The 24,108-nt window shown below is 36.5% G+C and overlaps 1 long non-coding RNA gene across 1 annotated transcript; it reads right to left on the bottom strand.

Annotated features, from left to right (window-relative positions):
• Nucleotides 1-4,536: 4,536 nt before the first annotated feature.
• Nucleotides 4,537-12,793, bottom strand: LOC145684964 (uncharacterized). Its single transcript, XR_014131439.1, has 3 exons — nt 12,720-12,793; nt 10,859-10,930; nt 4,537-4,770 (listed from the first exon to the last, which is right to left on the bottom strand). It is a non-coding gene; the product is annotated as an uncharacterized LOC145684964 (long non-coding RNA).
• Between the last annotated feature and the right edge of the window lie 11,315 nt (nt 12,794-24,108).

Here is a 24,108-nt window from a genome sequence, read left to right as displayed (position 1 = left end):
AGAATTATTTTTTGCAAGCCTATGGAATTGGTTGTTTTTTGATTCACTAATTTATTAAAGAAAGGTAATATTTAGGGCGTTCAGAGCACAATGGATCCAAATCCATTTTCAATAAAGTTCAGTTTTGCTCACCAAATGAATTCTATTTCAAAACGTAATATCTCCGCAGTCAAGATTCCAAAACAAATGAAACTAAAACCATGCAAAAGGGTGTGGGATAGTTTCATATGACAGCCACTAGACAGGGGCGCCAATGGAACAGGAAGGCAACCGCCCCCATCCCCACTCTGGATTTCAGATTTTGCGGGCAGTAAGGCAGTTTTAGAAATCTTTTGATAAGCAAAGTCCAACAGAACAAATACATGGAAAAAATACATGGAACATACAGATGATTAAAACTGGAAGTCGTTTGGGCCCAATTTCCAGAATTTTAAGCAGGTCCGAAACAAAAGTAGAGCCACCTTTGGAATCCTTGGGCCAAAAAATATACAAGAGAGCAATATAGGCCTATAGTTCCTTACGGCCAATGGAAATGGATTTTAACTGATAAAAATCCGTATTTATTCGATATAAGGACTTCAAATTTTTTATGTTTAGCAAAACGTTTCTAAATCTGCATTACTGTCCCAAAATCTGAAATTCATAGTAAGGCGCGGATGACCTCTAAACGAACGCCCCTCTGTAGCGCCAATTATATAAAATTCTAGATTGCATATTGCCATGTAGCTTTTCTTTCTTTCACCTTGGATTCGTGGTTGTGAAAATTTACGTTTTCCGTGTATGTATTGTTTTGGACACACCCTGCATTTATTTAACGTAATTATGCATCATTGACTATGGCATTCGGAGCTTGACTTGTTAGTCATTCCCGCGCTGCGACGTACACAATGTAATGTTAATATCTGAAATTTATAAGCAAGGAAGGGGAAATTAGTCCCCCTCCCCCATTCCATCAATGTCCTTGTATAGCGGTTGTCCTATCAAACTAGTCCACACTCTTTTACGTGCTTTTAGTTTCATTTATTTCGTACTCTTAGCTACGAAGATACCATGTTTGCTGAGCAAAAGTGAACCTTTCTAAAAATGGACTGGGATTACTTGTGCTCTGAATGCCCCATATCTAAAAATATTTTATAATAACTGAGTTGGAGCCACATTTATCCTGCAACCCAATTTTGTTCGAAATCCATAAAATTAAGTTTGTTTATTTTTGATTGATTATAGTGTTTACCATGGCTATATGAGACAGGACTTTTTGTTTAAAGTGGGATCCGAACCACTAATTTTGAAATTTTACGTCGGATCGCAATCAAAATCTACACAGCAAATTATGACGTCTTGTGCCTCTACCCTCAAAATTTAATGTTAGAAGACCTAAAATTGCGCCCTGTAACTTGAAGCATACATACAGACAGACGAACAAATTAAGATCAAATTGTCCCACACATTGAAGTTGCAATAAGTATCATGCTTTAATGGTTAGTTACGCGGGCGACTGCCATACCTTGCGCTTTCTCGCATGGCCCCTTCATACAAGCTATGCCAAAGTGTAAAGTTTTAAAGAAAATTTAGAACTGAGTTCGGGAAGACGGACGAAATAAAATTTTGAGAATATAATGAAAAAGATGTTGATACAAAATTACTTCTTACCTGAAGTTACCAGTTACATCTCAGCCACATCACTGACGTTAGAACCATCAGAAGCAATTTTCGGATCAACACTTCTACCAATAGTTTGTGTTTCAAGTTTTTTCATAGCATTGCATTTCTCATAATCATTCTTCATTCTTTGAACTAAAACAACCATTTCTTTATTACACGTTTTGCAACAAGCTTGTATGGCCATTTTTTTTTTATCTAATGGAGTTTGAGTTAGTTTAATAAATTTGCTGCAAATGGTGTCCTTTTTCCTTCCCGTAAAACTCATGTTAAAGGATTTCAAGTTGTACGGAGACTAAGAACCAACACGTACTGTATCAAAGAATGTCTTCGATGTTTTAATTTCAGAACCATAATTTATCAAATAACCTTTTGTTTCTTTTCTGAATACAGAACAAAAATTTGTTAGCATGATAATTATTTTATTTATTTTTTAATATATGTTCTACAAGTAGTCCAACCTTCGACTACGACACTTAACTGATAAGCATTTAAACAATACAATATACGTTAAAAATAAGGGGGAAAAGAGACAAAATAAATTGTAGATCACAACTTTGACCTTCTGTAGCCACGAGATATCAAAACATTCAAAACATTCACATGGGGAAAAAATAGTTTTCTGAATGGGGACTTTTGACAATTTTCTTTCTCTGGCAGATTATTTTACAAAAATAAAATAAAATAAAAATAAAAATACGTTTAAAACGAGTCTTAAAATACACGTGTTTAAAACAAAATGTTTAAAACGTATACAAAATTTGTTTTGAAGAACATGAATTGTTTAAAATTAGTTTTAATAACTTGTCTTAAACAAAACAACCCTGCTTCCACTCTTAGTAGAGAAATTACATTCTGACACAAGACCAGCGATCAGAAGTGGTGACGGTGATGAAACGTTCCTGAACCGGATAGTAACAGGAGATGACACATGGTGTCTCTTCTACGATCCACGACTAACAAGACAAGCAGCTACCTGGAAATCGCCATCATCTCCAAAACGCAAAAACCCGAGAGAAGACAGGTCAAAAGAGAAAATGATGCTTGAACTATTATGAAGGTCAGTTTAGTTCTGTATACTTGTCTCTGTGTGCATGTGGACGTTCACATTGAGCACTGCTACCATGAGTTCTAATGGTTGCCTATAATCTGTGTACCAGTCTACGAATTTATTGATTGTACTAGTACTTTTGAGATCCTTAAATGATTGTGGGATACCATTTCATGCTATTAATTACCATTTTTCCTCTACAATGATACCCGTTTAAAGCGAAAGCTTTTAGAACTTCCGATTTGAATAGAGGATTAAGAGAATACATGGTATTTATTCTCAGAACTCTCAATTAGTTCAAAAACAATCTCTTGTTTTTGTCTCTTCCCGTTTATGTTCTATGTAGACCAATATTAAAACCAGAAACTTGTTATGGTTTTCTATTTTTGTATTTAGTTTTAATACAGAGTTAAGAATATACATGATATTGGTATGCGTCCTGGGGACGCAATTGTTTGCAAAAACCATTTCTCTTTTTTTAGTCGATCAACGTAGAAACCGGAAGTAGGTGATTTCTCCCATTTCCGGTCGGAATATTCCCCTCTGTGAAAAAAATCGATTCTTAACTTTCTGCATGCTGACCAAAATTGGTGATAATCCGTCTAGTGGGTTTTCAAATTTTACTCACATACAGACTGATACAAGGGCATAATAAATAAAGACATAAAGAAGTTTCAGTAAAATGAACTGCTTAAGGTGGATCACCACCCGAAAGTCAGTACATATTTAAGCTTATACCCTTAATTACTGCGCAATGAAACGTTACATATTACAAATATTGTACTACAAGATAGAGTAATGTTTCATCTACAACACAAGACAATGATTCGTTTGGTTGTGTCCTCTGATATAAAAAATGTAACAAATAAAAGAAAATATTTGATTCGTTTTATGGCACTTGATGTTAAATCTTACAAGAAGTGCTCCGTTTTATGAAATGTTTATTTGTGTGTGTAAAGTATTTTAAAGTAACAATCTTATAACGAAATAGATATATTGTTTGATCGTTTTTCGTGTTATGTTTCATAGTTTGTTTAAATATTAATTTACATTTAAGGAAATAGATTTTGATGCGAAACTTGCGCAGAACGCCATAATGCATTGTTGCCAAATTTGTACGTTTACTGTAGTAGTTACAATAAGAAAATTCCTGGATTCTAGTGTTGCAGCTCGAGAAGCGAGATTGCGGTAGGGGTCGAAAACTAATTTCTCCAGTAAAGTATCTAAGTAGAATTCCATGATTACTCCCTTTATTATCTTGGCATCAGTAAACACTCGACACTATCTGGCAACGCAGCACTATTCAAGGAGCGTTTAGCATAGCACCGAGAACACCTAGTGATCCACCTTAATAAATTAAAAGTTAGCATTACACTTTTAATTCGGTGAGTGAAAGCGTTAACAGCGCAATAACTAAGGTTTACTTTCCTTTTATTAAATGAACACGTGTGCATCACATATGATAACCAAGTACATCAAATATACATTTGCTAATTTGAGATAATGTTGCCAGTTAAGGAATGACACTTATTCTTCCAACTAAACATAATCATTATTCTCAGTATCATGTTGGGTATTCTGCCACCACTGACCGTGGTTCTGAGATAATTTCTTTTCCTTGACCAGTGGCGTATTTAGGGGGGCTTCCGGGCTTAAGCCCCCTCCCCGAAATCTTACTTACTATAGTAAAGTATATGAAATATCTTACTGAATTTTCATATTTTCAGGCAAAGCTACCCGAAAGTTAGCAAAGCGCCCCCGAAACAAAATTGTAAATACGCCACTGTCCTTGACGTATCCGTTTTAATATTTTCTGTCAACTATAGCATCTTTTACCCTTTCTCTTCTCCTCCATCCTTGATTTCTTGTCACACCTAACACAAATGTCGTGCAACAGGCAATAAAATATTTATGAAATACACTGCCGTCAATGCAAGAAATAATATATTAGTTTTAAATATCTAACTGCGTCAAATCGTTGAAGAAAGTCGTTTAAATCTGTTTTCTCAGCTCGCATACTGCATGGCAATATTCCAGTCTACTCTCTGTTGTTGCCAAGGCTGTAAAAAAGATCGTGGTTGCATGAGAAAGGATATTCAGTACCCACTCAACAACACATACTTTTTTGAAACTCGGCGTGCACCTATCGGTGGCGTGTTGTTTGCCACGGTATTGTTTGCCACGACTCGATTTTCGTGTTGTTTGCCACGATTTTGCCACAGTATTCGCATTCAGATCTTATCACATCTCATTACAGTGAAAATTCACACACACACACTCACACCTGGATTAAAAGAAAGGGTTGCCAGGCAACTCTGTTTGTGATCCCCTGGAAATAGTGGTAAATATTCTCGGCTTTGGGACGAGAGAGGTCTCATTAGACTCGCAGCTGAAAGAGGACATTAAGCTCCAAACAAATGAATACAAAACATAATTAATATCACAATAGCTTAGTAAATTGGTATAATTGCAGTTTCTTTTATAACTGAAGATTTAATATCATCTCCTTTTATATAATGTTATGTTATCCGTTATGAGGGGGCGCGGTGGCTTAGTGGTAGAGTCTTTACCTCCGGTGCTTGTTGTCCCTGGTTCGATCACAGCTCGCGCCGTGTGGACTTTGTGGTGAACAAACACCGTGCTCGTGGGTTTTCTCGGAGTTCTCCTGTTTCCTCCCACTTTCTTCATTCCACCATTTCAGTCATCTCTCATCATCACCGTCTCCTTTAGCCTAACCGGCATAACTGTGGGGCGTAAAATTTAAAGATTTCATTTCATTTTTTCCGTTATGCTACTCGACTAAAGAGCTAGATTTTATATACTTAAGAAAAATGAAACGAAATATTTCAATTTTACGTATCACGCTTATGCCGTGTAAGCTAAAGATATAGTAATGATGAGAATGAATGAAAAATAGTGTAGTAAAGAAGGTGGAAAGAAACAGAACAAACCTGAGAAAACTCATACATACGGTGTTTGTCTACCACAAAACCCATTTCGCGCGAGGAAATTTTGAGTGCCTTGTAAAGTTCAGGAAACACAAATATAATTGATAAATTTCATTGTAAAGATCCGAGAAAGTAGTTGCACGTGGACTGACTTATACGCTTGTTTCTCTTTGACAAAATTATAACTAAAGTCATCAGAATAGTTTGTAATTAATTTTGTGATTGAGTCGCTGTCATCCAAAGTGTTTACTCTCAGAATTGCTTGAAAAGTTAAGATAGTATTTCTCATTTCGGCACACTAAGAATCCACCTGAGATACGATCTTGTGTACGATTACATCAAAAAGCTAATATTTTAAATTGTTCTTTGGTTTGTTCTGGGAGTGGTTCAATATCAACTGAGTAATCTTTCGATTGCGGGATTCAACTTCTTGCATTTATTTGGTCTAAATTTTACCTTCAAACATCCGAGGGAATTAATGGTTCTAACTTAGAGAACTGAAATATGTCCATTTACTTCTGCCATAGGCTTCATTGTCTCAAATCGTACATAGGCTTCCTTGTGGCTATGTGGATAGCGTGGATAGCCGTTGGTGTGGAAGACCTGGGTTCGATTACCGGCGGAAACTCATTTGAATCGGATATCGTGTTAAGCTGTAGGCACAGGCCTCATAGTCTGCTTCTGAATGAGATGCTTAACTCAAATCTACTTCAATTCGTGCACATTCTATCTTGTTTCAGAAAGGCTACGGAGGGATTGCCGTCCCTTGCGTTTTAATAATTTTTGTGGGATTGGTTTGATTTTCAGTTTGAACGACCGTTCAGCATCGAGGTTATATATAACGTGGACTTACAGTTTAACGTCAAATCTGGACCTCATGAGCTCCCGCCAAGAATCGAACCCGGGTTTCCCAGGCCAAAGGCTCGTACACAAAAAGCGTCCACTAGGGAGCTCTTTTGTGTGGATTTGAAAATAACCTTTCAACCATACCAAAGTCATTAAATCTTTCTATTATCAAGAGACTAAATTTCCCTCATCTCACCAAAGATCGCTAAATCCATGTTTTTAAATCTAAATTTGTTTAATTTGATCTCTGGTAAATCGTGGCCAAAATAAAATATTACAACTTCTCGGAATCAGTTATTAAATAGTTTTACAGCTATCTCTCCTGTAGACAGCAACAATTAATACTAAGCGGAGAAAATACTCAGGTCATGCAACATCCTTGATAAAGGCAGGTGTTCCTCAAGGTTCAATATTAGGTCCCCTATTATTTTCACTCTTTTCAGCAGATCTTTCTACAGTCATAAAACATTCATCAGTTCACTTTTATGCGGATGATACACAATCTTCACCAGTAGTGCACCTGAAAATATTATGGACACAATAGAGTTACTTAATACGGATATTTTAGCTGTTAGCAACTGGTGTCTTAATAACGGTCTTTTGCTTAATCCATTAAAATGTATTTTCACTGTATTGGGAACATCACATCAGTTGAGCAAAATCAACCTTGATGAACTAAAAGTAACTGTAATGAATTCCAATATTCCATTTTCTTCCTTTGTAAAAGATCTAGGCTTAATAATAGACCAAAGGCTTAGCTGGAATAAACACATTTCTGAACAGTGTATTAAAGCTAAGAGCATCTTACAACAGCTTTATAAATTAAAAGTCTATTTGTCGCAAGAAACAAGACTATATCTTGTTAACACTCTCATTTTGCCTCTGTTCGATTGCCTCATCAATTCAGTATATAGTAGCTCTCTCTCCACTCAAAATATTAGGGCAATTCAGAAACTACAGAATTACTCTATATGCTTTTCTCTCATTTACAGAAAGTCTCAGCATATTCTGCCGGTACTTAATGAAAACAATATCGTAACCATGTCCCTAAGACGATATCTCCGGTACAGTTGTTTATTATACAAAATAAATTCACATAAAACACCACCTTACTTGCATCAGAAATTAATATGTAGATCAGAGATTCACCCTTACAATACCCGAGAAAGTAATAACTGAATATGCCGCGGTACTCTTTAAAAATAACAGAGAAGGCATTTTCAATTTCGGCAGTAAGAATCTGGAACTCCCTACCAAAGTCAATCACTGACAAACCGTACAATTCATTTAAATCATCACTTCAAACATTATTCTTTAGAGATCAGTGACAAAGCATTGGCACACATGAAAGGTTTACTACAGTATGAAATTGGACTGAAATTGATATGAAATTGGACTAGCAGAATGAGTATAGTTTTTTTTACATTTACATATACTGAGTGTTTTGTTTATCCTTAGTATTATTGGATGTATCGTGTTATGTTGTTATTTGTATCTTGTATCTTGTTTGTATCTGTTTTTTCTTTTCTTTTCTTTGTAATGGTGACAAGAGTTAGGTTGCAGAGCAGCCTCGTCTGCTGAAATAAAGATAAATTCAATTCAATTCTCTAGAAAGGTTATGAAATATATATATATATATATATATATATCGCACCCCCTCCGGAAGTTTATAGTCCCCATTTGTTGGGATTGCTATCCCCTTTATGGGTAGTCTGATGATATGCCTAGATTTAATGTTGACTACTCAGTCGAACACTAACAAATTTTACAGCATATCAATTTAGAAAATGCATTTGGAGAGTTTCTAAGCAAACAAATTATTAAATCGAGTGCTTGAACTCACCTTGAATAAATTTAGCTGTCGCGTTAACAGCCGTTAGCGCAGTTATCCAAAAACGTGCTTGGGACAGTTTGTGTTGTATGAATACTGTTTATAAGTATAATAGATTTGATTGTTATAATTTGGTCACCTGGCAACCCTTAACTTATAAGTCGATTTTGTATAAATTTTCACGATTGTGATATAAGCCAGAGAGAACAATATTGTGGCAAACAACACCAAAATCGAGTCGTAGCAAACAACACCGTGGCAAACAACACGTAATCCACCTACCCAGTGCGGATCTAGTCCCAGGCAGTGGAGGCTTTGACCTCCAGTTTTTGAGTGACAAAAATAATTTAAGCTATCACTTATATATTTTTGAAAGTTTAAACTAAACTCATGATATACCTATCATAGTCTGGGGTCTATTCCCCCCCCCGAAGATTTTACCTTCTAGATTCGCCTCTGCACCTGCCTTTCGCAAATGGCGCCCTCAGTTTGATTTAAACCTTCCTCGTAATTAAAAGACGAAAATTAAGCTTTATGCAAGAACAAAAACTCAAAATACTAACAAGGAGACTTACAGAAGTGTCACTCACCGATCTGAAGGAAACTTTGCACAATTGTAGAACATCGAAAAATAATCGACAGGTATTTTTTTGTTTCGGCAATAGTGAAGATCTAAGGGTAAAAATCACCCTTTGAACGTTAGGATAGTCTCCAAGCACAGAGAGAAATCAATCATTTCATATAGAAGAAAGCATACTGGTATTTTTTTTTTTTGACAAGTGATTCAGGATCTGACGTCAAAATTACAAAGTTCAAAATTGCGGATCCAATATAGTGACTACAATTACAAAATATCTTCTGGTTTCAAATTCTCTGCAGCTAGTCAAGAACAATGATAGTTGGCAGGGGTGACTACGAGAAAGATGCAAACCGATTTGAAACCTCTTTCTATTGATTTGAAACCCCTTTATTTTAAGAGAATGCTTAATTAAACTAAGTCTCTGCACCTCTTCCTATTCAGAGTGCTTATGTATAGTGATTCCCCTCGCCTCTCACTATGGAAGAACTTCATATATCCTTAATTGTTATAATTATGAATTCATTGAGAAAACGCTTCACAGTAAAGATGTTTCGTAAAAAAAGTGTGTGATGCATAAACATTGTTTACACCAAGCTCACCTTATTACAGTAATAACTGTGACAAATCGCAAAATGAAGCACAATCTTCTTACGAATAACTGTTTTTGTACCCCGCATATCTAGTAAGATTTGCAAATCTGGGAGAAGAAAACTGATTATGAATCAGTGATTTGGATCTCAATTATATTATTATTACGGAGATGTAAATTAATGTTATAGTTGTAGAGAACAATATCAACAAAATGTATCAAGAAGGTTTTCCACGGCCTAAAGACGAACACATCAAGAGGCTGAATCCTACCAGTTGTTAGTGCAGAATGGTTTCTATTTTGAGGTATTCCTTCGTTCGTAATATAGGTTGAAAGTTGATGAATTGTGACCATTCTACGAATCTAATAACAATATGGACTTTACATTAGACATCGGAGGAAAATCTCTTGAAACCATGATCTCACAAGACCTGATGTTAATTTTCCCGAATTTGATGCTTTCACAAGTACATTTTCTGATAATAAGAGGTTGTTTTGAACAATAGGGTCAGATGTTTCATTCTTTACCTTCAAAACTATTAAAACGGCGATAACAACACAATTTTCAGAAATTAAAGGCTATATGGTGTACCTATGAGTCATAGATTTATTTACTGTGCCACACTTTCTATTGTTTGTGTCCCTTTAAACGCTATAGTGAGAGGCGCAGAGATTCACTTTAATCAAGCATCCCATCAAAATAAGTACATAAAGGGGTTTCAAATTGGTCTGCAACCTCCTCGCAGTAATCTCTGTTAACTATGATTGTTCTTAGCTCAGAGATGAGAATTTCAAACCAGAAGACAATTTGTAATTGTAATCACTATATTGGATCCGCCATTTTGAATTTTGTAATTTTGACGTCAGATTCTGAATCATCTGTGTAAAACCCCTTTAGCAGTATGTTTCCTTCTAAATTAAATGATTATTTTCGGCGTATGCTGGGAGACCACCCCTAACGTTCAAAGGGTGGTTTCTACCCGTAACTATTCACCATTGCCGAAACAAAAAAATACGTGTCGATTATTTTTTTGGTGTTCTACAAATGTGCAAAGTTTCATTCAAATCGGTGGGTGACACTTCCGTAAGTCTCCTTGTAAGAGAAAGGAAAATTTTTATACCACATTAATGTCAAAGTCCCAGGTATCATAATATTAACATTGGTAAAGCCTCTGTAATAGAGTAATTTATTTATTAAAATGACCTTGCAGATTCCCAAATCTGTTTCGTTGTGGAATTCACTGTTTACTTAATGAAAACGTTTGACCTAAAATAATGGTTCAACCAGTACAACAAAATTACGCCAGTTGAAAAAAAAGATGACTATCAAATGTAATATTTCGGAATTACTTACAAGGATTGCTGTTTGTTTAAGGACTCAAATGCTCCTTCGTTGATACCGAGCAGAAGATTGTCATTAATGTCGCTACAAAATAAAATAAAAAATATTTTATAATTACATAAATAAAAGAAATATTAAAACAGGATTCAAATTCCATCTTAAAATTCGACAATTAAATACTGTCACCTGTTTTCCATTCAAGTAATTAGCAACATAAAATATATTCAAACAAGGTAAGTTTTTATGAGATTGCAAAATATCTGAAGAAATAAGCATCAGACGTAAAAAAATGATCGAAATAAAATATCTTTTCTGGAGAGGAGAAATAAATATATGAGAAAATTAGCCAGCCCTATCCCTAGATGGCTGGTTGTGGGAAAGGGGGGGGGAGGCCTGAAAACTTAGACTCCCATTTTTTATTGCAGATTGGATTCTACAGCGAGAAAATAAATTAATTTTATTCGAAACTTTTTTAAATTAATGATAAATGGTTTCATTATGATTTGTTCAGTTGGTAGCAATGATACCAACCCGTGAAAAAAATCCTATTTCATAGGATTTTTTGACATTATTTTCTTGAAAAGGAACAAAGGGATTTTTTATTGAAATTGGTAACTGGATACTGAATGTCTATGCAAAAGAAGAATGCTCGATATTCGTGAGCGATTGAATCCGCACATCTGTTACGTAAGCGAGCTGACTACTAAAAATGATACAAAAGGTAACCAGTTTCCTTTTGTCCACTTTTCGTAAGTGAAAAGATAATGAAATGTATCTTACCATAATAATGGATAGATAATGTTATTGAACACCAGAAAATACGAATCAAAAACATTTACAGTGTGGCCATGTACGGCATAAAAACTAGTTCATAAAACAGGAACCAACTTATGCTAGGTGGCCAATAAACAGCTCGAATGCTATGTAATCGAGTGAGAGCAGGACCGCAGCAGAGAGATCCGAGCGGCAGCAAGAGGTGCATCCAAAGGGAGCAGGCGCGTCAGCGGCGGTGGGTATACGCATTAACATCGATAGTGGAAAACACTTTATATGTCATAAAATGCATGGCGTATATGCAAAAATGTACTAAATTTGGTTAGATTTGATTAGGTTTGGTTAGATGTTCCTCTTGTTTTCTATAATTTCATTCGTTTCCACACTTACGATAATCTATTCGGCTGTTTAGTAGACCATGCCTTTAACACAATTTCAACAACTGATACTCCTGATTTTTGTGTAACTCCATAAAACTCAAACACGATTTGTCACAATCTTGTCATTTATGCACCATTTTCATACTACCTTCCCCATAAATCATAACGAGTGTACCTCTCCGCCAAATAGTCCCTTCTGCTGCCATATATAATGCAGCTTATAACATCAAGGACAACTGCAAAACAACAAGTATTTTCTTAACTTGATCTATTCCTCTCACCTGACTTTCAATATTCACAAACTAAAATAAATTTTCCAATTTATTTGGTAAAATTGGTCCGGTGATACAGCAGTTAGCCATAATCGCTGTATATATTCATAAAGAGTCTAAGTTCAATAACTGGTAATCAAATTAATAATGTATTATTGTGTACATTTCTATACACCTTCTGAAACAAATACATCTAAGCATGGAAGGAAGTGGCTGAAACAGCAAAATCATAGAACAAAATGTTTCTGTTAGTTATATATACAAACTTCACAGTTTTTCGGTACGGGACTCCTTGATGCGCCTGTAACTCTGCTTCTGAAGTGCTTCCAATATCCACTTGAAATCATGAACTAAATCTTCAGACTTTCTTCTGGTACTTATTTTTAGAATACTAGTATTTATTTTTAAAGGCAATGCTTACTGGTAACACTGTGACATAATACTTACAGCTGCACCAAATTTGTAAGATTACTAAATGTTCCCTCTGCCAGCTTATACAATTTATTCCACGAAAGGTACCTGCAAGATGAAAGTAAAGATATGAAAATATGTCTAATTAACTTTAAACATGAAAACATATTATTATTTCCCAAAATGTAATTACAAATCTATTCGGATACATGCAAGGCTTGGGAATCTCGTGGACTAACTACGTGCTGCGACCACTTCAGCTACGTTGGCAGTAGACATTTCAGTACTTAACGATTTGTTATTTAAAAATCACTTCCACGGAAGTATATTAGCAATGGTTGGATATGACGCATTAACCTGCTCGGAATTGTGTTCCAACTTGTCCAATATGTCGTCCGATAAAAAGCACATCATGGCTCTTACATGTTAGTGAATCTACATATTCAGTAAGAATTATTACCAACCCAACACTTGAGGCGTAAGATTTTACTGTAATTTTAATCCTGGCTGTAAGAGCCAAACTTGAGGCGAGCCAATTTAGAATAATTAGAATTCTGGCTGTGTACGCCAAATTTGAAGCGAAACATCCTAGGCTACGGGAAGCCAGCCTGGGAAAAAAACTATTTATCTTAAGACGTATCCGTAGCCGACGTTAAGGGAAAGGGAAAGGAAAGAAAGAGAGAGAAAAAAATTTGGGTCGCCGATATTCTTCCTTTCTTTACGCTGTAATTATAGACCAGTAAACACAACGCTACTCAACTCCAGATTCTTGTACACTAATGGCATCGTCGATGTTGAGGAAGAAGAGATAAAAAAAATCATTCAGGACAACACCATATATCTTGCAACTCTGTTTATTTAACTTTCCTTGTAATAACGTATAATACTAGACTCTCATTAACATTTATGATCATGGATAGCTAGATTCAAATAAAAAAAAAATATGCATTCCGTTTAAAATTCTCAAACCTTTAATGCCAACACAACTCAAAGATGAGTAACAGTAGGGTTAAACAGTATTGTAATAACACTGAAAGAGTAGTTTATCATTTAACTAAACATTAGCACAAAATCCTCGGTAGGCTACTTCACCAAAGGAAAGAAAAGGAAATTTACCAAGTACATTACTGCTCGTAAATATCTTATTGCAGAGAGAGAGTAGACCTACGGCTGTGTCGATTGACCTTCCCCCTTTTAGTACATAACATCTCCACTTTGTCCGCATCCAACTGTTAAGAAAACATTTCCCTCAACATAATTTACAATTAACAGCGGCGGTAATAACAATACACACTGTAGAACATTACGGGGAATACATGACCAGCCAGTGAAATTAGACTCAACTCCCGACACTTTCGCATTGAAGTACGAGCGGTATCGTACACCCACCGTCTTAACGCGCCTCACTGAACTAGTGAGCAACATTATAGCTAAAACATGACATGAAGACAACTCGAGGATTTAACACGGATTTTGTGGTGTGGCGACTTAATACTTGGATTGTAAACTATATATATATTTATGTAAATATTAATAGACAATACGGAATACCCGCTACTAGACAGACATAAACTAGCCATCGCTAATCAATCTTTACTTTGTCAAATGAAGTACCTGAGAAATAAACAATACGGAATGCCCGCTACTAGACGAACATGAGCTACATGGTAGCGAGTAATACGTTATACATCTAAACAACTCTAGGAAATGATTTATTCAAAGCAAGAAAGAAACGGTGTTGATATCAGACTACCCCGCCGGCGTATGATTCGACTTACTGGATAGAGACTCACTTTCGTTTACTCGGACATGTTACTGACGAGACTCATTTTAGACAATATTATAGACATTGTGAATTGACGCAAATAATATATGAATACACTGAAAACCAAGAATTATTGAATGTATATTGTTGTTTACTTATAAACGATCTGTATCAGTAAAATGAACACACGAAAATATTAATATGACGTTAGATATTGTGATCAGAAACGATTTGGACGGATTATAAACGGTGGACAAATTTCTTTCACAACTTCCTGGACGATGTCAGTTCCTTCACAAGACGGAATAAAGAATAATAGACATAATTACCTGAGGACAGTTACCAAAGCTTAACTAACCTTACTCCCACTTCACTAGTAGGAACACTGCAGAAACATTGTGAAACAATGTCCCAGGGTGGCGACCGGTCCTGACGACTTCTCCAACATCTCACCATACAGCAATCATAACCATAACTTCGGCACAGGTTGTCCAAAGGGTGACATCTCCGTAGTTGATGCCAAGTAAGCACACTTTTACCACTACTTTCACCAGGTAGACAGAAGTTCGCTGCAAAGCTGCCACAACACTGTTGGTAAGTCAATAGGCGACGAATCACTCAAGAAACTTCAACAAAATTTGAATGAGACCCGTTTGTTCATTGGCAGTCCAGGAACGTTTAAATTCCACAGAAGCAGGTATAACCAATAACCGGTGACATGGGATGGAGTCCCTTATTAAAGAATTCGATGACACAAAATCACTCCACCCGAAGACAAGATTACACGCAATTGAATGCAGTTCAATAAGACAAACTTGAAAGGATCACTAGACTTTACTCTCATCACGACAGTGATTAACGAGTATTGCGCCAATCCCAGTAATACGTCAGACACACACACGCCGAGCAAGTTTTAGATGAATCCTTTATAATTTCGACATATTCATTCCTCCAACATAATGTTTAACCACAGCCATACTTAAGAGGGCACTGACAATATAAACACAATCGTTTACTGCATAATTCGCAGGAAATTTTATGTCCAAAAACACGGACAAATTATGCTTCTCACTACACCTCCGCCATGTTTTCTATTACAAAGAAGCTAAGTAAAGGGGAGGGCACGCTCCACGGCCTGCTCACTCCTGATTGGTCGCTCCATACTGCGCATCAGAGCGTAGAATGGAAACGACAACTTTAATAATAATGTATATATGACTGAGTGGGAATAAAAATTATCTATGTAAACATTTATATACTTACGTTTATAATTAATCTCTCTGTTTAAACGAAACACAAAAATTTAAATTATTTCAAATTGTCAACGCTATTCACAGAAACCCGCTCAACGCGAAACATAGACATACAAAGAAAAAGTAGCATACTATAACTACACACACTAGTCCAATTGTCGACCATCTTGAATCCTTCATGAGAGTCGAGAATTGAGAAATATAGTAAGAAATAACATTAACTGAGAGCTGATTAAACATTTCCGCAAATATTCTCTTTGAGAAAATGTAACGCTCAAAGAGGAACGTTACACACTACGTACTTAATCGTTTTGGATTCATACTGTAAACTTCACAGTGTTGAAAGACTTTAATTATCCAGAGAATTAAGGTAGATTGATATCGCCACTGTTTCAGTAATAGAAATAAATGAAGCAACGCAAGATTATAGAAAGTAACTCTATATCGTAATTACGCCAGCGCCATAATTCACTGTTATACAATTTCAGAGCATGAGTAGTTCTTGTAGAAGACGATTCATGCATACACACCAATTGGATCGAGAATGTGCGGGCCATGACCTGTCAACTGTCAAAGGAATTAATTTTCACTGTGCGCGTCTGATGGTGTAAAAAATATTGAAAATATTGTTATCAATTCAAGTTTATAATATGGTGTATTGTGCAGTGGCTTCACCGAAATATTTAAGTCGAAGTACTGTTGTAGTGCCAATAAACTTTTCTAATATTTCCTCAAAACCTTTGGTGTATGGTGGCCATCACTTGAATCCAATTATTTTCAGATTTCACTTTATAGTATTCTATCCCTTCTGGGAGCAAGTATCTTACGTCGTCCAGTAGTGGAACATTGTCGTGATCGCCCTATAACAAGTTTTTCCTAGGATAAATACCACAATCTTCCTGGTCCGATTAAACTTTGTAGTTGTATTGGTAGGTTCACATGGATAATTCACGACAGTTACCCGCATAAATAACGTAAAATAAGTCCTCAACTCGTATTCTGGAATTTCATTGTTGTATATACTTCTACTGAGTAAGCATAGCCAGTGAATCCGTGTAGCAACATGTAAGTCAGTGGCTTTTAACGTATGCGTTCTCCTTTCCAAAGGAGAGATTGGGGGCGATAGGCTCTTTACAAGGCGTTTAAGGTTTCATGACGTGTTAGAACTTTTCTTCTTATTAAACAATTATGTATTTTACAATTTTTTATCAAACAGTAGTGTATATTCTTCAAGACTAATTTTAAGATTTGAAGTTTTTTTTCTGTTTCTTAGACTGCTTCGTCCAAGTTTTACGTTCAGCCTTATGCAGAGGTGAATTGCTTTCTGATGACGATCTGCACTCATGACAATTGGATTCACTCAGAGGGAGAGCTAGGTTTGAAAAAGTTGAGAACCACTGATGTAAGTGACATACTTTACCTATAGCATTCCTTTGTGCTAATTCAAGTGAACTCAATTACTTTTTCGTAATTAGGATGTCTCTATATATTAGAAATTAAAGCAAAGCATAAAGTAATTTGTCGAATACCGCATTCAAGTGGTTTAGTGCGTTGATTGACGTCCACGTGGCCCGTGTTCGATTTCCGGCCGGTGCTTCCCAATATTCGCCGTTCACTCAACGTCGTGAGGAAATCTGGGGAGTCACGTGATTAGAAGAAATGACGACCGCTAGGTCTAGAAATCTTTAAGTTTTACGTTCCACGGTTATGCTGGGTAGGCTAAAGGAGACAATGATGATGAGAAATGAATGAAATAGTTGGATGAAGAAAATCGGAGGAAACGGGAGAACCACGAGAAAACCCACGCACACGGTGTTTGCCCACCACAAAGTCCACTTGGCGCAAGCTGTTATCAAACCAAGGTCCCCGTGCACCAGAGGTGAACGCTCTAGCACTAAGCCACCGCAGCTCCTATGCCTAGAAATTTCTTGATACGTTTTAGGGACAGGGCGATGGAGCCTGCTGACCAGTGTTCTTCGCTAGCCTCGACGTAGTTTAGCCGGTTGCTAACAGATGGCGTTGGCACAGCACCTTAAGCTATTCCATCTAGACATGGACTTCTCACAATTTACTCTAAGTGTTATACAAATTTCTTCATTTTACTTTGGTTAAGGAACACATAACAGCTGCCTCTAAATAGAAGGAAGGGTATATATATGATTTAACTGCGAGGCTCTGCTAACTAATAGTAGGTGCTAATACAAATATTTTCATCAATAAAGAAAGTATCTAAAATTATTTTCGTAGGTAAAGCATGAGAACTCTTTTGAGTGATAGAAGAAAATGACATAGATGTCAAATTAATCAAATAATATTCACATTGTCCATACTAGATTTCCAGATTTACTCCCCCGTTCTACACGGTAAAAATCAGTACTGAAATAACTTTCCTCACAGCTTGTTTGTTTAAATCTTGATCTTGTTATAAGTATAATTATGGGATATAGTGTTCGTATGAGTTCTCCCAGGATAATAAAGTTCATATTAATTTATCACTGTGTTAACCCTACTCAACTACTAAGGCTATTAGCTCAGGATATTAGCTGGATCACTTAGGACAAGAAAATAAAATTATTACAAATGAACATCCAGATCACATATTGGACCATGCCGGAGGGCCTCAACTCGTGGATACATAAAATACCTTGATTCAGTGATATCGCTAACATATATGTTCTAGTCCATGCAATATTCCAAAGGTTTCTGGCTCAATCTTGGTTATTTTATTATGCGTGGGGTATAATAGGTTCAGATGCCGTAGCGGCGGGAAATCCCCTGGTTTTAAAACTTCCAGATTGTTTGCGTTCAAATTCCTATAAAAAGAAGATTGTGTCATATGAAATCTGTTCAATTTCTTTGCATCTTTCTTTGGTCGTATCATTGATGTATATGAAAAAAAATTCTCTATTTTTGGAAATAAAAGGAAATTTTCTTTTAATCTCCTTACTACATTTTTGTTCCTTTAAATAGAGAGTAACATAAAGAAAATTAAGACCGTGAAAAATGCATAAACTACGTCTGATACTGTTACTGAACTAACAACTGATGCAAGATCTTTCCTTATACCTGGGTGAGCAACGTCATAACTATCGAAGGCTTCATTTTCTTCATTATATGAAAGCTATTGGGGAAAGAAAACTATTAGTTCATTTCACAGAATTTTCCGAACATTAAAATAGGTTACTTCCCAAACTGTTCATATTGATTGTTATCAGATTATTGACAATCTTATTTTTAAATACGAGGCGTGATTGCAAAGTTTGAAGACAGGTGGCACCACCGCTCAAGAGAAGTATAAAGTGTGACCTTGATACGTGCTGCAAGAATCACTGCGATATCTTTGCTCAGTACAGCGTAGCAACCTGTTGAGTGCGGTGTGTGTGTCTCTGTGTGTGTGTGTGTCGTGGCGGATTATTTGCGCAAAATGACTGAAGAGCTGGAACATCGCGTTTGTGTCAAAATTTGTTTTAAAACCGGGAAATCTGATTCGGAGACTTATAAACGGTTGAAAACAGTTTTTGAAGATAAATGTCTGAGCCGGTCAAACGTGTTTATTTAGCTTAAAAGATTCAAAGATGGTCACGACTCAGTCGAAGATTGTCCCGTTCCAGGCGGCGTTTCACATCAAAAACCAAGGACAATATTGTGAAAGTTCGTGATTTGGTGTGCTCAGACCGTAGACTTACAATTAGGGAGGTGGTTGACGAACTGAATTTAAGTTTCTAGGCGATTCACTGAATTTTAACTGACGATTTGAACATGTATCAAGGGTCTGCGAAATTTATTCCGAAATTGTTGTAAGACGAGCTGAAATAACACCGACTGGAAGTGTTCCAAGACCTGCTTAATCAGACCGAAACAGACCCTGAATTGTTACATAGGGTACTAACAGGTGAAAAAGTATGGGTTTACGGGTATGACACAGAAACAAAGGTCCAAGATTGTCAGTGGAAGGGCCCAGGTGACTCAGTTGAAGACGTCGAGGCAAATACGGAGAGAGCTCTTCACATCCTTGTGAAAGATAAATTTCCGTAACGCTTCCAAAAGTGGAAACACCGTTGAAATCGATATGTTCAGGCAGCAAGGAACTGCTTTGAAGGGAACTGCCCTTTAAGTACTGCCAGTTTTAGATTACAAGCCCAGTCCGAAAATCTTCCAATCACACCTCGTATGCTTTCCTTTAAAAAAGAGCAGGACAAATCGTACTAAAACAAATATTAGTGAAAAGTTAACAAAAAAAAATGTTTAAGAAAATGATTTTAAAAAAATCTATTTATGCATGAGTAAAACGAAAATCATGGGAAGCGTTCTCATATACTTATCATATACAGTAGGACGTCGATAATCCGAACGTCAAAAATCAGAAACGTCAACAATCTGAACGCGAGGTCCTTAGAAGGTAATGACAGTACACTAATTCAATTTTCTTTGTGTGAAGTCAGTGTTTTTAGAAAAGCTCATTCATATGTAATTGTCTGTCATATATATTTTTATTTCTATTTTCCCTTAGGCCTATACAAGTTAAATTTTAAGTGTGACTTACAATAACAGTGTAATTTAGTGTACGAGTAGGTTCTTCAGAAACATTAAATGTAAGTACCCTTTCGTACGGTATTTTCATTACTGTATGTACTGTATAACCACTATATCGATAAAAGATCACACCGACAATATATTTAAGCCTAAATAGCATTTTCTTGGTCATTTTCGAAAATCCGAACAATTTGAAAATCCGAACTAATTGGGACCGACTTCCTACTGTAAGTCGATTGCATTGAGAGCGTTCTACATGCTTTTCTTTCTAGTCTTGCATCTTGAAGACAAAACTACATATTTATTTTTAGTACAATTTGTTTTATTTTGTTTGTTAATTTTTAAAGGGAAAGTACGTTTTTCTAAAATATTTTATACTATTTTCTACTTTCTAGCGTTAGTTAAATACATTTTATATCGCATAATTTTGTTTCCTCTCCTACATGCTTGTTAACTCTTTGCGGCATCGTGATGCATTTTTTGCATCACCGATTTATTAAACGATGTTGCATGGTGATGCACTTTTTGCATTACTTTAGTGAACGCTCAGCTGGTACTTGTCCACTGATGCAGATTTTGAATCTCTTATTCGACGTAGTTACAATGTTTGTTACTAGGTGGCTCGTCATGTTATTTTCAGTCAAATTCATATTCCGGCGTTTTGTGGTTCTGTGATGATCTTGTTTGCACACAGTGAATGCGGTGATAATTAAATTCGTGATGTTATTGGTAATCATGCTAATTTATTTATTTTGTCTATGAGTTCTTGTATTTTATATTCTTAAGATGTAGTGCGCGTGATGTAGAGGCCACCCGAGTTAAATTCGTCTTTTTTATGTTCTTTGTTGTGATGCAAAAGTTGCATCACTGTGCGACAAGCCAATAAAAACGATATTGGTTATTTGAACGTGTGTATCTCATACTACCCAATTTACGTGTAGCTCCTTTCTGTATGATTTTTTCTTTTAGCGAAAAAAAACTAATCAGTATTGGAAATCCTCATATGGGAACTTGAAAAATGTAAAATTTGAATTTTAGATTTTTCACTTAAATCTGATGCGAAATAAGTAAGTGCCATATATGACACACTTACAACTCACAAAGAACATGCCAGATGACACCAAAATCTCTTATTCATACACGTCAATATCTCACACAGCGGACAAAATAGTCATTTGATGTCTTTGATAAATCACAAAAAAGCTAAAGTAAAAAAAAAAAGGTATATGCCATATATGGCACGGCATGCGGTAAGGAGTTAAGAAAATGATATACAATAACACCAATTATGTAATCCTGGGGACTCCGAGGGCGCAGTCCTACCTCAGAAATTATTTTATATAAGGAGATTCCTTCCGAACTCGAATCAGATGTGGACGTAAGTGATATAGAATATGGTGTCTTAGCAAATGAACTGATGATCTCAATACGAGTATTCCGCAAAGTGATTCAAGTGGTCCACTTTTAGACGCCGAAGGTGACAACAATCCGAAGGCAACAAAACTACAGCCAGTATGTTCTTCTATAAGGGACTCACTCGACTGGAAAGACGCCAAGATCCAATCACCTCCTAAACTTTTCAACAGTCACACAGGACCGACAAATATTGTGCAAAATTTAAAAGATCCATCTCCAATTAACTTATTCAGACTATTAGTAGAACAGTCTATTGTAGACTTAATGGGCCGTATTCTGAGAGAATTCGTTAATGAAGGATTAGTGACGGACTAGTTAGTAGCATACTAGAACTTTACTAAGGAAGGTGTACTTTTTGGTATTCAGAGTCTACTTTGAATACAACTAAAAATTGATTTCGGTATGATTAACTAATATAATCTCAATGCATTGGGTGAGAAAAATAAATGTGGCAACTACGGAAAAGAAGATGTGCGCATGCGTAGTCTGTAAACATGAAAATACATGAAATCCGAAATCCGAAATGTGTAGCACAAATTAAAACTTGGCTAAAAGAGTACCCTCTGCTCTAGATTAATTAGTCACATGTGATTAACTTCGTCAACTAGTACGTCCTAATCAGAGACTCTGAATACACTTTTGATTACCATTTGTTAGTCAAGCCTGTAGTAGGTCATGGATCAGACGTCAAAACGACTCTGCATAAGGCCCAATGATTCTAACCATGTTAGGGTAACAGTATAATTACGCAGTTACTTGCTATGAAGTTTCCACTATTTCCGTTCGACTTGAGTCCGAATATTCGTGACGTCCTAGTTGTTGTATGACGAAAACAGCTTCTTTGGTGTGTCTTATACAAGGGCTTTATAAAAAGAAATGGCAACATTGTTATTATTCCTATCTGTCTTTATGCACAGAAGAACACCTGTTACATATCTTCAATGTAATTGCCTCTCATCTCTATCGCCTTCTGTCACACGTGTGGAAGGAGCCGTTCTCCTTCCAACGGAACAATCTTTGGCAATGTACCGCAGACACCGTTGCCACAAATGATGGTTTGTCTTGTGTCATAGTACTTGTCGCGAAGTTGTTTCGCCACGTCATTCTGTTTAGCGAAATTGTCATCAGAAACTCCTTGTGCAATGCGGCCACGTACCAATTCAATTTTAATCCATCCACGTTATTTGTGTTTCCGAAATATATTGTTATAACATTTCCAACTTTCCTCTTCTGTCTTACGACACTGCTGTTTTTGACTGAATAACAAAGAGTCATTACCACTCACCACATTCAAATTCCCTAATCAGCTACGAAAATGTGTAAAAGCTATTTTTAGGCCCGTCATCCTGAATGATGTTTTCTTGGTTTTCCTCATTCACACCAGGCAAATGCCGGGATGGTATGTAACACAAAGGTCACAGGCCGCTTCCTTCCTTCCCTTTCCTCGGATAATGTGATCACCAAGAGACGTCATCCCTCATACGTGACGGCCTAACGTGGCCATAGATGCTGAAAGCCCTGAAATCTAATTCCTAATCCTAATCCTAGTGACGGGCTAACATGGCCATAGATGCTGAAAGCTCAGAAATCTAATTCCTAATCCTAATCCTAGTGACGGGCTAACATGGCCATTGATGCTGAAAGCCAAGAAATCTAATTCCTAATCCTAATCCTAGTGACGGGCTAGCATGGAGTAGTAATCGCATGACTTGGCCGAACTTTTTGGCCCCTGGGTCCCTGCCTCAGGACCCATGGTCCCTGGCCGGGGTCAATGACCTAGGGGTACCTACGACCACCCCCTCTAAATTTTGGCAGGGGTACCTTGGCCCACCCCCTAAATTTTGGCAGGGGTACATAGGACCACCCCCCTTAAATTTTGGAAATTGCCAAATCTAAAAATTTGGTATAGTAGCCTAGGACCATAGTATGTACCTCTATCCGTATTGGGGGTCTATGTCGTTCCCTTTCATGGGTAAAAAATTGCCAAAAATTCAAATTTCGGGGGTTTTTGACCTAATTTATCCCCTTGGATGAGGTGTTATTACCCTATATAGTTATATGGGCGTATACAGGGGTCCATTACCTTTCATAAGACATGGGTATATTAATGCACCCCTTTAAATTTTTGGGAGGGGTACCTTGGCCCACCCCTTCAATTTTGGAAATTGCCCAATTTCAACATTGGGTATTATAGTATAGGACCCTAATATGTACTATGATAAATTTGGGTGGTCCACCTCATTCCCTTTTAGGGGTACATAGGACCACCCCCCTTAAATTTTGGAAATTGCCAAATCTAAAAATTTGGTGTGGTAGCCTAGGACTATAGTATGTACCTCTATCAGTATTGGGTGTCTATGTCGTTCCCTTTCATGGGTAAAAAATTGCCAAAAATTTAAATTTCGGGGTTTTTTGACCTAATTTATCCCCTTTGATGAGGTATTATTACCCTATATAG

Source organism: Thermobia domestica, chromosome 5 (genome assembly GCF_964235325.1).
Source record: "Thermobia domestica chromosome 5, izTheDome1.hap1.1, whole genome shotgun sequence".
Taxonomy (NCBI): Eukaryota; Metazoa; Arthropoda; class Insecta; order Zygentoma; family Lepismatidae; genus Thermobia; species Thermobia domestica.
Note: the sequence above shows the minus strand (reverse complement) of the source record. Positions and strands in the feature narration are given on the sequence as shown.